The 16,475-nt window shown below is 46.9% G+C and overlaps 1 long non-coding RNA gene across 1 annotated transcript in view; it reads left to right on the forward strand.

Annotated features, from left to right (window-relative positions):
• The window catches only part of LOC130295839 (uncharacterized), a 40,533-nt gene that overhangs the window by 23,524 nt on the left and 534 nt on the right, over positions 1 to 16,475 (forward strand). The window lies entirely within an intron of this gene.

The raw sequence follows: 16,475 nt of genomic DNA on the forward strand, positions 1-16,475 counted from the left end.
ATGGGAGGGGGCGTGACAGCTATCACGCCCCCTCCCGTAGGCTTGCATTGAGGGGCGGAATGTGACGTCACACGGGGGCGCAGGCGTGAGGCCCGCCCTGTAGTCACCGGTAATCAGACCCGGAGCAAACACGCTCCGGGGACTGATTACAAATTGAGTGCCGCGTGCATGATCCCGGGGGTCCCCAGCGGCGGGACTCCCGCGATCAGGCAGCTTATTCCCTATTCTTTGGATAGGGGATAAGATGTCTAAGCACCAGAGTACCCCTTTAATTCCTTTAGAACACGGGGGTGAATGCCATCTGGGCCTGGTGATTTGTCTATTTTGATTTTTTGTAGGTGGCACTGTACTTCTTCCTGGGTTATAGGTGACCTGTACTGGGAAGTTATCACATGTATTTCACCTGGCATTTCATTTTCCTTGGTGAATACAATGGAGAAGAATATGTTTAATATATTTGCTTTTTCCTGATCCTGATCTATAATTTCTTCCTTTTTTAAAGGGCCAACTCTTTCATTTTTGACCTTTTTGCTATATATATATATAGTTAAAGAACATTTTGGGGTTAGTTTTACTCTATTTGGCAATGAGTCTTTCTGTCTCTATTTTTGCGGCTTTTATCTGTCTTTTTTTTTTTTTTACATATTTTACATTTTTCTCTATAGCTTCTTCATTGCTGTCCTGTTTTAGTAGTTTAAATGCTTAATTTTTTTTCTCATTTATTGCCCCATGAACATTTTTATTTTTCCATATTGGTTTTCTTTTATTCCTTACCCTTTTATTCCCATAAGGTATATACATCTTACAGTAAGAATTTAAAACATTCTTAAAAGTCTCCCATTTAGTGTCAGTATTTAAATAAATATAAATTCTAGAGTTAAAACTGTTTATGTAACATTTTCCTTTTGGTGTTTAACTTTTTAAGGATTGATGTAAATTACATCAGGAATATCTTAGTTTTTTGCCAGAACTTTTTTTTATTTTATTTTTTATTTTTTAGCATTTGGCATATATCACTATTAGAAACCTATTTGGTAGTAAATGTAAGAAGCAGTTCATATATTTATATAAACTTTTTTTTTTATGAATTAATAAAGGCCAAACAAAAATGTAATACTTTTACCTTTAATGATAAAATAACTTTATGAAAGAGATTTTAACATGTATGGAGATATAATTATATATGTATAAATTGCTTATTATATATTTGCTTATTATATTTGCGCGTTTATTAGATGGAAAACATTTAATAAAAACATTTTGTCTTTCTGTGATTGTTTTTACTTAAAAAAATACATATGATAATTCTAATAGGTGTAACATACCGGTCAGGTGACAGGAGGTGGATCCACTGAACCAGAGGGGCGATGACGTGGGCCGTACCAGGGGAACGGAGTCTAAAGGACTACTGGTCTTCACCAGGGCCCGCCGCAAAGCGGGATGGTCTTGCTGCGGCAGGTAGCCCCCAGGTCGTTCCACCCGATAGAGACTCGACCCCTCTGGTAGCTGAGAATGGCGCGATACAGTAGGAGCAGGCCGAAGCGTAGTCAGATGTAGCAGAGGTCAGGGCAGGCGGCACAGGTTCACAGGCGACAGTCAGGCAACAGGTCAGGGCAGGCAGAAGGGGTTCACTAGCGGTAGTCATGGGCAACGGGTCGGCAACAGGCAAGGGCAACACAGAACAATGGGAACACTTTCACTAGGCACAAGGCACTAAAGATCCGGTGAGGGCAGGTAGGGGCAGGAGACATTTATATGGGAAGTCAGGACCAGGCACCAATCAATGGTGCGCTGGCCCTTTAAATTCCATGAAGCTGGCGCGCGCGCGCCCTAAGGAGCGGGGCCGTGCCCGCCGGGAGACAGAGGCAGCGCAGGAGGATGGGGCTGCAGGTGAAAGTATGCGGCGCGTGTACGGGAATCAGCCGCTACGCTAACCGCGGAATCCCCGCGCTCTCGGTCAGTGTGTCTGACCGGGACGCACCGAGACACAATAGACAGAGGCAGGAACAGCGAGCACTCCGGTACAGAGGAGGGGACCGGAGCACTCACTGTTAAAATAGGAAAGAATATTAATTTGTAATTCTTTTATAATGTTATATTTATATTGCAATGCTACCTATCCATAGACAATGGACAGTTAACCTGTTATGATGGATTACAATGTAGCAAAGGTGTAAATACCATAAAGGGAGATCATGCAGTTTTAAAGGTATCCAAAAAAAGAGGGGGCCAAGGTGAACAAACAAGGGAAGGAGAAACAGCTTCCTCATTCTTGTTCAAGGGGTGAAGACAGTGAGGATCTAACAGAACCTGACAGTGGTGGTAACAATGACCCACCTCCATAGTAACAGTGACCTACCTTGATAGTAACAGTGGCGCGCCTTGATCGTAACGGTGACCCACCACGATGGTAACAGTGATTTGCCTCGATGGCAATGGTGACCTGCCTTGATGGTAACCGTGACCCGCCTTGATGGTAACCGTGACCCGCCTTGATAGTAACCATGATGACCAGGAAGAGACATCTCAGCAGTGATTTGGCACCAATGGGACCGCAGAGGTGGGGAGTGGGCTGGTGAGTAAAACTTTATTTTTATGCTAGCCTTAGACCATGCAAAACGTTCATAGCAGTGGACAATCCCTTTAATGTGTGTGTGTATATGCTATAAGGTTAATTTATGGGACGCACATTAAAAATAATATATGCCCCTCTCATGCAGTAACTCTATGCATGTGTCCCTGAAGAAGGTGCTTTTACCGAAATGTACGCTGGGGTAATTGCTCCTGTGGTTCTCCAGTGCAGTCTTTATTATGGGTAATGCATTCTCCCATTTTTCTTGATTCTATGAGATTTTACACTTGTGTTTCACTTTTTGGTTACATAGGACTTGTACAATAGCTTTAATGTTTATACTGCTGTTAAATGCTTTTTGTATAGTAATTTTAAAAACGCATAATTTATTATGTGTTAAATTTACTTTTAATATCTTCCTGGATGCCTCTAGGCTTCTTTATTACTTATTTTTGGACATCCTTTCATTTTATAATCTTTATTTCTATGTGCTTTTATTGTGTTGTATTAGGAACAATTGTTCTGCTACAACATTTGTTTGTAGGTGTATAATTGGTATTGCAATGTATGCTCAATAATTATTAGTGTAGTGTATAGCAAGGGTTATATGTTTAGACATACACCCTTATATATAGGCATTCTTCTCCATACTGTGCCATTGGTTTGTTCTCTGTGTAAGTATATGTAAATAGATTGGATACATTGACATTATTGACTGTATAATGATATGCATAGATCCCTATATCTTATTGGTGTATATAAAGTTTTTTCAGTGCTTTGTTCAGCTGTATTTCTACTTTCGCACACCATGAACAAAAGAATGCCGCTTCTGTACAGAAGTGAAATTACATACATTTTAACAGTGACACTGAGCCGTTCCCCTGGGAAAGAAGAAGAAAACTGGTATGCTGCTGCAAAATTGCACTAAAAATATTCAGCATTTCTCTGTTCTTTTCCGGTAAGATATGAAAAACAGGATTTCTGCAATGACAGACAATTTAAGGGAGTTAGGAATAAACACAACAACCCAATTAAAAGGAACGTGTCATCTAGATTCTCAAGGCTAAATCTCTAAATCACTACAGAGCTCTAGAAAGGGAATGTGTCACCTGGATTATTTTATTTTGGTTTTCCTGATTAGTATCAGATAGTGAAAAATGTTTTTCTTTCTAATCTATTTTATGATTGTAAATGTTTTTATTCAAATTTTCTGTACATTTTACATCCAGTTTTTGGCACAACATTTATAAATATACTTTACAGCATGCCACTTGGACATAGCTAACAATATAAATGGAGCTGACCCTATTGACCTCTATGGGAGAGAGTTGTAGACATGCTCTGTGACCATCACCTACTGTGAATGGCCTGATTCTATCTTATCTGTATACTAGTAAGTCCTCATTCATCGTCTGATAACCTCTTTTGACCTTGATGAATTTTAAAGGGGTATTCCACCCCTAGACATCTTATACCCTATTCAAAGGATAGGGGATAAGATGTCTGATCATAGGGGTCCCGGTGCTGGGACCCCCCCAGGATCTTTGTGCAGCACCCAGAATTTTTAAGGTTATTTTCAGGACGCTGGGTTTGGTTTGGACAGCCATGGCGTCACCCATGCCCCCTCATGACGTCACACCATCACGGCCATCATGCCCCGTCCGATTGACATGAATAGAGGGGGCGTGGTGTGATGGAAAAATTATATGCGGATACTCCCTTGACAGCAGAGCGCTAGCAGAACATGGCGGGGCTAGGACTGCTCGTAAATGCGCTGTCTCATTACCGTGTGGAGTCCTTGAAAAGAAGAGACATGTCTATTCTTTGTGCTAACACTGGAATTTGAATTTCTGCACCAGATGTTTCTGATGTGGAAATTCTGCTATGTGAACAGCGCAGCAGAATCACATTGAAATCAATGGGACTTTGCTACTGTGGAATCTCCATGTGGATTTCCAATGCGGAATTCCACACGGAAATGTCATCATGGGAACATAGCCTTAGGCCACCACATACAATCCAGCAATCGTTTGTGAGCCATGGCCACACAATTCATTAAACCTTGCGAAGGCTCTGTTTACACAAAGATCGGTGTTCATTCGCAGGATTCCAGAGGCCTGCCTAAAATAAGCCTTTAACCGCTTACTCCCCTTTAGAAGTGATAGTTGGATCTTTAAACAAAAATGACTGGCACTCTCTATCTGACTCACTAATTGCTACCGTTATGGGTCAGTGGGTGTTGGCTGTAATACACAGCCATCATCTGCCGTGCATGGAGCTCACTTCCTGAGCCTGCTCCATATATACTTACTGACTTTATGATGTAATAGTATATCAAATGTCAGGAAAGAGTTAAAGAGGTTTTTCAAAACAACAACAAACCCAACTCAGTAATCCAGCGAATCAAAGAAGTACAGAAAGGCAGCACTCACCAGGTAGGTACGTTTCTTCAAGTCATGTAGACATAATACAGGAAACAGACGGGGGAGGTGCGGTGGAGGACAGGGTAACCGGAACAAGTTGTATCGTGCGACTCGCGCACTTCCTCTAGCCGGAACTGTTCCGGCTAGAGGATGTGCGCGAGTCGCACAATACAACTTGTTCCCGTTACACTGTCCTCCACCGCATCTCCCCCACCTCCTTGTTTACTTCTTAGGAGCATAGATATTTTACCTTCTTATACCTTGTTTGCATTGAGAAAACGAATATTTTTAAACAAATATAAATGACACATACAATATCATGCTTCCTATTCAGGCATTAAAAACTCCCCCCACCCCCCCCCCCCCCAAAAAAAAAAAACAAGTTACAAATTGTAATAGACATTTGGAATTTCTGTCACTCTATTTTAGCGTGACAGAGCACCACCTGCTTTGTTGCCAGTCGTCATCATTTAGAGTCTAAGTTATAGTGATTTTATTGTTGTGCCTAATAACTTTCAAAACTGCTATTTAAAACATTATGACTACTTCAGAAATCTGTCTTGTGTTTAGTAATCAAAGCTCCATCAATCATGAGATGCTGTAATGTTTTCTAGCAGATGCAGAATTCTTTGTCTGACAGGGTGTTAGTATAGACTGAGTGAAAGGAACATATTTAAAGCTATTTGGTAAGGCAGAAATATACTATGTGACCAAAATGATGAGAACTACATATACCATATGGCCAAAACGATATGGACCCTGGAACATCACAACTTCATAGGGTGAAAAAAGTGTTGAACATGTCACCATTTCTCTCACTAAATACTGTTTCTTTGAGACAACAGTACCTGCTAATTTCCGGTCTTTTTGAAGCTCTTCACAAGTATCCTTGGCTCTTGGACGACTCTTCTGATTATTTTTCTCCACTCCTTGTGAGGAGCACCTGGTGGAGGAAAATGTATGGTTCCAACAGAGCTCACTAAAACATTTAGAAGCTTCGATATGCGCCTGTAACCAAGGCCATTGTAACGTTTTACAACCATTAGCTTGTGAAGTTCTTGAGACAGCTCTTTGCTTTTACCCATCATGAGATGTGTCTTTTGTGACACCTTGGCAAAGAGACCATTTTGTAGCCATCAGTTGGGACTTAACCAGCTGATATTATTTTGCAATGACAAGGGGCTGGATTGCTTTTTAATTACTGATAGATTTCAGTTGTTTTCTTGGCTTTTCAGGCCTTTTTGCACCTCCCTTTCTTTATGTGTTCAATATTTTTTCCTATGCAATTTCACATTATTATACATAATTTAATTTCTGATCTTATTTGATTTGGTTTCTTTGTATGTATATATCTTCTGGTAAAAAAAATTCATGTCAATAGCACCTTTGGAAATATATTACCTGAGAAATATGGTTCAATTCTTATTTCTCCTGCAGTAAACATGCATGCTGGATTTTGATTTTAGTCTCATGGATATTGATGTTGGACTGGGTCTTTCTCTGTTGCTGTAAAGCGATCACTATTTTGGAATCCCATTTAGCCTCCAGAACATTGGTGAAGTTGGGCAATGATACTGGAAATAAGAACTTGCATGTGATTGGCTTTCTGAATCATCTCACTATGGAATGGAGATTGCTCTATACAGACCAGTCAAGTTCTTCCACCTTTTATTCATGTAGGCTTCTCTTAGTCCACAAGGTCATCCCTACCTCCTAATCCCGATATAGAAAGCAGACTAATGGCTAAAATATCATGATATGAGTAGAAGTAAAACTTTTCTTAACTGGAAGCAAGGATACGTATTCAGGGAGAACATATTTTGGCATCTGTCAAACCCAAATTCATTTGTCAGACTGCCAGATGGTGAATTGTTATTCAGCATTCCATAGAACACATTTTCTTTGCGCTAGAGTCCAACAGAGATATGCTTAACACTACTCCAGCTGATTCCTGGCATTGTGCATGATTATCTCAGGCTTGCCTACATCTGCTCATCTATAGGAACCCATGCCATGAAGCTGCAGGCTGACTAGATGACTCTGAGGGTACCTTCAAAGGTAATAATGCAATTTTTAGCAGTTTTTGTTTTGCCTGTGCATTTAAGCAGTCAGTAGGTTCATTCTGTGAGCTTCTCTGACCTATAATTCATGTTTCCTCTGTATAGAATTTCCAGCTATATTTGATAATGGCAGCTGTTTCCCGTAAACTATCGTAGTGATAATATTTGACTTGACAAATCAATAGTATTGAATTTATGCTTTTTTGCCCTTTAATGACCAGATGATGAATCCTCAGAAAAAAATGGAAATTGACTCAAGGTGATAAAGAAAATGAAAAAGAAACAATACTCACCTGCCCTGATTCCTTGAAGCTGTCAATCTGCTGTGTCACGGTCTCCACCGCTGCTTCCTGGTTTTCTGTAATGCCCTGACCCCACAGGAACTGCCCGCCCAGCCAGTTACAGACTGAGTTAGGACACTGCTGTAATCTGGGATTGGCTTAGTGGGCAGTTTCTGTGGGGTCATCGCAACGCTTACTGTGCCCAAACAACAGGCTCAGTAAACACACCTTTCTAGATCCCCAGAGCTGACTGTAGAGCATTTGGTGGTCAGCGAGCAGTGAGGGTGGTGGTCTCTCAAGTTCCTTCCCAGCAAGCTTATTAAACCATATCTTTATGAATGTTTTTTGTGCACAGGAGCATAAACATGTTGAAACAGGAAAGGGTCTTCCCCAAACTGTTGACAAAAAGTTAAAAGCATGCAGTTTTCTAAAATGTTATTGTATGCTGTAACAGTAACATTACCCTTAAATCCTAACTGTACAAAAATGGGACTAGCACTAATCCTGGAAAAATGTCTCGTACCATATCATCCCTGCTCCACCAGTATGTAGTATTAATTGTCACAGGGTTCAGGGTCCAGTGTGCTGACATCATATATCAAAACAAAAAACAAGTCATGAGGTAGAAAGAACTGCCTGTAGAGCTCTCCCACATGAAAACCTGTCTGGAATTTGCAAAAATAAATAAATAAATAAATACAAAAAAAAGCACCTAAAGGATTCTTAGATTGTGAGAAACAAGAATCTCTGGTCTGATGAAACCATGATTGAACCTTTTGGCCTTGATTCTAAGTGTAGGTGAGAAGCGCTGCTCATCACCTGCTCAATACTGTCCTTACAGTGAGGCATGGTGGTGGTAGCATCACGATGTGGGGTTGTTTTCAGTGGCTGGTCAGGGTTGAGGGAATGCTCAAAGAAGGAAAGTTTATGGATATTATTAATGAAAAACTGATTCAGAGCACTCTGGATATCTCACTGGGATGAAGGTTCACCTTCCAACAACACAATGACCCTAAGCACACAACCAAGACAACACAGGAGCCGCTAAGTCGCAACTCTGTGATTGTCCTTGAGCAGCCCAGACAGAGTCCTGATCTGAAACCAATGGAAAATCTCTGGAGAGACCTGATAATTTCTTCCACCAATGGTCCCCATCCAACCTGACAGAGCTTAAAGGGGTACTCCTCTGGCCAGCATTCAGAACTGTTACGCCGAGCGCTCCGGGTCCCCGCTCCTTCCTGGAGCACTCGCAGCATTTACCTGCTCGCAGCGCCTCGGTCAGACCCGCTGACCGGGAGCGCTGCGATAGTGTCCTTAGCAGGGATACGATCCGCGATGCGGGACGCGCCCGCTCGCGGTTCGCATCCCAGCCTACTTACCAGACCCGTTCTCCATCTGTACAGTCCCGGCGCGTGCGGCCCCGCTCCCTAGGGCGCGCGCGTGCCGTCTCTCTGCGATTTAAAGGCCGTGCGCCGCTGATTGGCGCCTGGCCCTATTAGTGAAATCACCTGTGCACTGCTCTATATCATCTCACTTCCCCTTCCCTGTATTGCCGGATCTTGTTGCCATTGTGCCAGTGAAAGCGTTCCTTGTATGTCCCAAGCCAGTGTTCCAGACCTCCTGCCGTTATCCAGTAGATCCGGCCATGGATCCCGCTGAGGTCCCGCTGCCAGTTGTCGCTGACCTTACCACGGTGGTCGCCCAGCAGTCGCAACAGATAGCGCAACAAGGCCATCAGCTGTCTCAACTGACTGTTATGCTACAACAGCTTTTACCACAGCTACAGCAACCATCTCCTCCGCCAGCTCCTGCACCTCCTCCGCAGCGAGTGGCCGCTTCCAGCCTCCGCTTGTCCCTGCCGGACAAATTTGATGGGGACTCTAAACTATGCCTTGGTTTTCTCTCACAATGTTCCCTGCATTTGGAGATGATGTCGGACCAATTTCCCACTGAACGGTCAAAGGTGGCTTTCGTGGTTAGTCTCCTGTCTGGGAAGGCCTTGTCGTGGGCCACACCGCTGTGGGAACGCAATGATCCTGTCACTGCCACTGCTCAGTCCTTCTTCGCTGAGGTTCGTAGTGTCTTCGAGGAACCAGCCTGAGCCTCTTCTGCCGAAACCGCCTTGCTGAACCTGGTCCAAGGAAATTCCTCTGTAGGCGAATACGCCATCCAATTTCGTACCCTCGCCTCTGAATTATCTTGGAACAACGAGGCCCTCTGCGCGACCTTTAAAAAAGGCCTATCCAGTAACATCAAGGATGTGCTGGCCACACGAGAAATTCCTGCCAACCTGCATGAATTTATCCATTTGGCCACCCGCATTGACATACGTTTTTCCGAAAGACGCCAGGAGCTCCGTCAGGATATGGACTTTGTTCGCACTAGGCGATTTCTCTCCCCGGCTTCTCTCTTCTCTGGTCCACTGCAATCTGTTCCTGTGCCTCCTGCCGTGGAGGCTATGCAAGTAGACCGGTCTCGCCTGACCCTACAAGAGAGGACACGCCGCTGCAATGAGAACCTATGCCTGTACTGTGCCAGTACCGAACACTTCCTGAAGGATTGTCCTATCCATCCTCCACGTCAGGAAAGACGCACTCCTATTCCGCACAAAGGTGAGACACCTCTAGGTGTGAACTCTGCTTCTCCATGTTTTACTGTGCCTGTGCGGATTTCTTCTTCTGCTAACTCCTCCTTCTCAGCTGTGGCCTTCTTGGATTCAGACTCGGCAGGAAATTTTATTTTGGCCTCTTTTGTTAACAGGTTCAACATCCCAGTGACCAGTCTCGCCAGACCTCTCTACATCGCTTCAGTTAATGGAGAAAAATTGGACTGTACTGTGCGTTACCGCACAGAACCCCTGTTAATGTGCATTGGACCTCATCACGAGAAAATTGAATTTCTGGTCCTCTCTAACTGCACTTCTGAAATTCTCCTCGGCCTGCCTTGGCTTCAACGCCATTCTCCTACCCTTGACTGGACCACCGGGGAGATCAAGAGCTGGGGTCCTTGTTACGCCGAGCGCTCCGGGTCCCTGCTCCTCCCCGGAGCGCTCGCGGTGTTCTCCTCTATGCAGCGCCCCGGTCGGGCCCGCTGACCGGGAGCGCTGCACTGACATTCATGATGGGGATGCGATTCGCATAGCGGGACGCGCCCGCTCGCGAATCGCATCCCAAGCCACTTACCCGTCCCGGTCCCCGGCTATCATGTTCTGGCGCGCGCGGCTCCGCTCTCTAGGGCGCGCGCGCGCCAGCTCTCTAAGATTTAAAGGGCCAGTGCACCAGTGATTGGTGCCTGGCCCAATCAGTCTAATTAGCTTCCACCTGCTCCCTGGTTATATTACCTCACTTCCCCTGCACTTCCTTGCCTGATCTTGCTGCCTTAGTGCCTAGAGAAAGCTTCTACTGTGTTTACCATTACTGTGTTCCTGACCTCCTGCTATTACTATTGACTACGAACCTTGCCGCCTGCCCCGACCTTCTGCTACGTCTGACCTTGCTTCTGCCTAGTCCTTCTGTCCCACGCCTTCTCAGCAGTCAGCGAGGTTGAGCCGTTGCCGGTGGATACGACCTGGTTGCTACAGCCGCAGCAAGACCATCCCGCTTTGCGGCGGGCTCTGGTGAAAACCAGTAGCAACCCTAGAACCGGTCCACCGACACGGTCCACGCCAATCCCTCGCTGACACAGAGGATCCACATCCAGCTAGCCGAATCATAACAGTAGATCCGGCCATGGATCCCGCTGACGTGCCGCTGCCAAGTATCGCTGGCATATCCACGGTGGTCGCCCAGCAATCCCGACAGATTGCCCAACAAGCTCACCAGCTGTCGCACATGTCCACCATGTTACAGCAAATTCAGTCGCAGCTACAGCAGCTGCAACAGCAGCTACCATCTCCTCTGCCAGCTCCTGCACCTCCTCTGCAGCGAGTGGCCACTCCTAATCTCCGCTTGTCCCTGCCGGACAAATTTGATGGGGACTCTAGACTCTGCCGTGGTTTCCTGTCACAATGTTCCCTAGATTTGGAGATGTTGTCGGACCAATTTCCTACAGAACGGTCGAAGGTGGCTTTCGTGGTTAGTCTCCTGTCTGGGAAGGCTTTGTCATGGGCCACACCGCTCTGGGACTGCGATGATCCTGTCACCGCCACTGTACAGTCCTTCTTCTCTGAAGTTCGCAGTGTCTTCGAGGAACCAGCCCGAGCTTCTTCTGCCGAAACTGCCTTGTTAAACCTGGTCCAGGGTACTTCTTCTGTAGGCGAATACGCCATCCAATTTCGTACCCTCGCCTCTGAATTATCCTGGAACAACGAGGCTCTCTGCGCGACCTTTAAAAAAGGCCTATCCAGTAACATCAAAGATGTGCTGGCCGCACGAGAGATTCCTGCCAACCTGCATGAACTTATCCATTTGGCCACCCGCATTGACATGCGTTTTTCTGAAAGACACCAAGAACTCCGCCAGGAAAAAGACCTTAATCCCTGGGCACCTCTCTCACGCTATCCTTTGCAATCTACCCCTGTGCCTCCCGCCGAGGAGGCTATGCAAGTGGATCGGTCTCGCCTGACTCTTGAAGAGAGGTCTCGCCGTAGGGATAAAAATCTATGTCTGTACTGCGCTAGTACCGAACATTTCTTGGTGGATTGCCCTATTCGTCCTCCACGTCTGGAAAACGCACGCACGCACCCAGCTCACGTGGGTGTGGCGTCTCTTGGTACGAAGTCTGCTTCTCCATGTCTCACTGTGCCCGTGCAGATTTCTCCTTCTGCCAACTTCTCCTTCTCAGCCGTGGCCGTCTTGGACTCTGGTTCTTCTGGAAATTTTATTCTGGCCTCTTTGCTTGATAGGTACTGCATTCCGGTGACCCGTCTCGTCAAGCCCCTCTACATTTCTTTGATCAACGGAGTGAAGTTGCACTGCACTGTGCGTTACCGCACAGAGCCCCTGCTTATGAACATTGAACTGCATCACGAGAAAATTGAATTTTTGGTCCTGCCCAACTGCACCTCTGAAGTCCTCCTCGGTCTGCCATGGCTCCAGCATCATTCTCCCACCCTTGACTGGACCACCGGGGAGATCAAGAATTGGGGTCCTGCTTGCCGCAAAGAATGCCTCACGTCTGCTCCCAGCCCCGTCTGTCGGGTCTCTGTGTTTCCTCCTGTGCCTGGTCTCCCCAAGGCCTATCAGGACTGTGCCGTGCCTCCTCATAGCCCCCGTCCTGGTGACACTCTGCCCTGTGACATGCTTCTCTCTCTGCCCCCCCTCCCCATTCCTTCTGAACTGCCTGCCGCTGGTGTAGCTACCCAGGACTTCTTTTTCCAGAAGGAGACTCAAGAGGCGCCCCCTATTTTCTCGTCTCTTTTGAAGGGACAAGGAGACAAAAAGAGGGGGAGACCTAAGGGGGGGGGGGGGGTACTGTTACGCCGAGCGCTCCGGGTCCCTGCTCCTCCCCGGAGCGCTCGCGGCGTTCTCCTCTATGCAGCGCCTCTATCTCGGAACTCTTTGACCGCCTACGTGGCGCTAACATCTTCACCAAATTGGATTTAAGAGGCGCATATAATCTCATCCGCATCAGGAAAGGGGATGAGTGGAAGACCGCATTTAATACCAGAGACGGACATTTTGAATATCTGGTTATGCCCTTTGGGCTCTGCAACGCCCATGCTGTCTTCCAGGACTTCGTGAATGAAATTTTTCGGGATCTGTTATATACCTGTGTTGTGGTTTACCTGGACGACATTTTGATTTTTTCTTCTAGTCTCGAAGAACACCGCCGCCATGTCCGCCTAGTGCTCCAGAGACTCCGTGACAATCAATTATTTGCCAAGATAGAGAAATGTCTCTTTGAATGCCAATCTCTCCCCTTTCTAGGTTATTTAGCCTCTGGCCAGGGACTTCAAATGGACCCAGACAAACTGTCAGCCGTGTTAGATTGGCCACGCCCCTCCGGACTCCCAGCTATCCAATGTTTCTTGGGGTTTGCCAATTACTACCGACAGTTTATTTCGCATTTTTCCACCATTGTGGCTCCAATTGTGGCCCTAACCAAGAAAAACGCCAACCCTAAGTCCTGGTCTCCCCAAGCGGATGAGGCATTCAATCATCTCAAAACTGCTTTTTCTTCTGCTCCTGTACTCTCCAGACCTGATCCATCTAAACCCTTCTTGCTGGAGGTAGACACCTCTTCGATGGGAGCCGGAGCTGTACTCCTACAAAAAAAACTCTTCCTGACATAACATTACTGGTGGTTTCTTCTCCAAGACCTTCTCTCCGGCGGAGAAAAATTACTCCATTGGTGATCGAGAACTGCTGGCCATTAAACTAGCCCTCAAAGAATGGAGGCACCTGCTGGAGGGTTCCAAATATCCAATTATCATCTACACCTATCACAAGAATCTCTCGTATCTTCAGTCTGCCAACGGCTGAACCCACGCCAGGCTAGGTGGTCGTTGTTTTTTTGCCCGTTTTAACTTTGAGATTCATTTTCGCCCTGCTGACAAAAACATCAGGGCTGACGCCCTTTCTCGTTCCTCTGATGCTTCCGAAACGGAAGCCCCCCTGCAACACATTGTTACTCCTGAGTGTCTGATCTCCTCTTCTCCAGCTTCTATCAGACAAAGACCTCCTGGAAAGACTTTCGTCCCCCCACGCCAGCGCCTCAAGATCCTCAGGTGGGGACATTCCACGCACCTCGCCGGCCATGCTGGCATCAAGAAGTCCATCCAACTCATCTCTCGTTTATATTGGTGGCCTACCCTGGAAGCAGATTTTGCTGATTTCGTTCGGGCCTGTACAGTCTGTGCCCGGGACAAGACTCCTCGCCAGAAGCCTGCCGGCCTCCTTCATCCTCTGCCTGTCCCTGAGCTACCATGGTCTCAGATTGCCATGGATTTTATAACGGACCTGCCTTCATCCCATGGCAACACAGTCATTTGGGTGGTCGTTGATCGTTTCTCCAAGATGGCACATTTTATTCCACTTCCAGGTCTTCCTTCTGCGCCACAGTTGGCAAAACAATTTTTGGTGCACATTTTTCGCCTTCACAGGCTTCCCACGCATATCGTCTCGGATAGAGGCGTTCAATTTTTGCTGAAATTCTGGAGAGCTCTCTGTAATCAACTAAAAATCAAATTAAATTTCTCGTCTTCCTATCATCCCCAATCCAATGGGCAAGTAGAGAGAGTTAACCAGGTCCTTGGTGACTATTTGCGACATTTTGTTTCCTCCCGCCAGGATGATTGGGCCGATCTTCTACCCTGGGCTGAATTCTCGCACAATTTCAAAGACTCTGAATCCTCCGCCAAATCCCCGTTCTCTGTGGTGTACGGCCGTCACCCTCTTCCCCCCCTCCTCACTCCCACGCCTTCTGGTTTGCCTGCTGTTGACGAAGTTACCCGGGACTTCTCCACCATCTGGAAGGAGACTCAAAAATCCCTCCTACAGGCCTCATCCCGGATGAAGAGCATGCCGACAAAAAGAGAAGAACTCCTCCTGTCTTTGCTCCTGGAGACAAAGTGTGGCTCTCCGCCAAGTATATCTGCTTCCGTGTCCCCAGTTATAAGCTGGGACCACGTTATCTTGGACCCTTTAAAATCAAGTGCCGAATCAATCCTGTCTCCTACAAACTCCTTCTTCCCCCTTCTCTCCGTATTCCTAACGCTTTTCATGTTTCTCTCCTTAAACCGCTTGTCCTTAACCGCTTCTCTCCCAAGGTTGTCACCCCAGCTCCTGTCTCCGGTTCCTCCGATGTCTTCTCGGTTAAAGAAATTCTTGCGTCTAAGATGGTCAGAGGTAAAAAAAAAATTCTCGTAGATTGGGAGAATTGTGGTCCTGAGGAGAGGTCGTGGGAACCCGAGGATAACATCCTCGACAAGGACCTCATTCACAAATTTTCGGGTTCCAAAAAGAGGGGGAGACCCAAGGGGGGGGGTACTGTTACGCCGAGCGCTCCGGGTCCCCGCTCCTCCCCGGAGCGCTCGCAGCATTTACCTGCTCGCAGCGCCCCGGTCAGACCCGCTGACCGGGAGCGCTGCGATAGTGTCCTTAGCGCCTGCTCGTGGTTCACATCCCAGCCTGCTTACCAGACCCGTTCCCCATCTGTACAGACCCGGCACGCGCGGCCCCGCTCCCTAGGGCGCGCGCGCCGGCTCTCTGCGATTTAAAGGCCCAGTGCGCCGCTGATTGGCGGCTTGCCCTATTAGTGAAATCACCTGTGTACTGGTCTATATCACCTCACTTCCCCTTCCCTGTATTGCGGGATCTTGTTGCCATTGTGCCAATGAAAGCATTCCTTGTATGTCCCAAGCCAGTGTTCCAGACCTCCTGCCGTTGCCCCTGACTACGATCCTTGCTGCCTGCCCTGACCTTCTGCTACGTCCGACCTTGCTCTTGCCTAATCCCTTGTAACGCGGCTATCTCAGCAGTCAGTCGGGGTTGAGTCGCTATCGGGTGGAACGACCTGGGGGTTACCTGCCGCAGCAAGTCCATCCCGCTTTGCGGCGGGCTCTGGTGAATACCAGTAACCCCTTAGACTCCGTTCCCCTGGTACGGCCCACGTCATCACCCCACTGACACAGAGGATCCACCTCCAGTATCCTCACAGTACCCGGATCCTGACAAGAACAATTAGTTTGCAATGCTGTGCGCGCAACTGCGGGGGTTGGCCATGCCCCCTTGTGACATCACACCCCGCCCCCTCAGTGCAAGTATATGGGAGGAAGCATGATGGTCACCACGCCCTCTCCCATAGACTTGCATTGATGCGGCGTGACATCGCGAGGGGCAGTGGCCGACCCCCGCAGCGTGCGCACAGCGTTCTAAGCTAAATGTTCCGAATGCTTGCCAGTGGAGTACCCCTTTAAGAGGATATGTAGAGAAGAATGGAAGAAAATCCCCAAGTCTAGGTGTGTAAACCTTGTGACCTCATCCCCAAAAAGACTGAAGGCTGTAATCGCCAAAGGGGCTTCAACAAAGTCCTAAGTAAAGGGTCTGAATATTTATGTCAATACTATTATTTTAGTTTCTCCTTTTCTATAAATAAACAAAGATTTCAAACATTTTGTTTTCTCATTCTCATAATGGGGCATTGAGTGCAGAATGATGGGGAAAGGTACATTTTTGTTTTAATTAAGCACAAATTATAG

This window comes from Hyla sarda, chromosome 11, assembly GCF_029499605.1.
Source record: "Hyla sarda isolate aHylSar1 chromosome 11, aHylSar1.hap1, whole genome shotgun sequence".
Taxonomy (NCBI): domain Eukaryota; kingdom Metazoa; phylum Chordata; class Amphibia; order Anura; family Hylidae; genus Hyla; species Hyla sarda.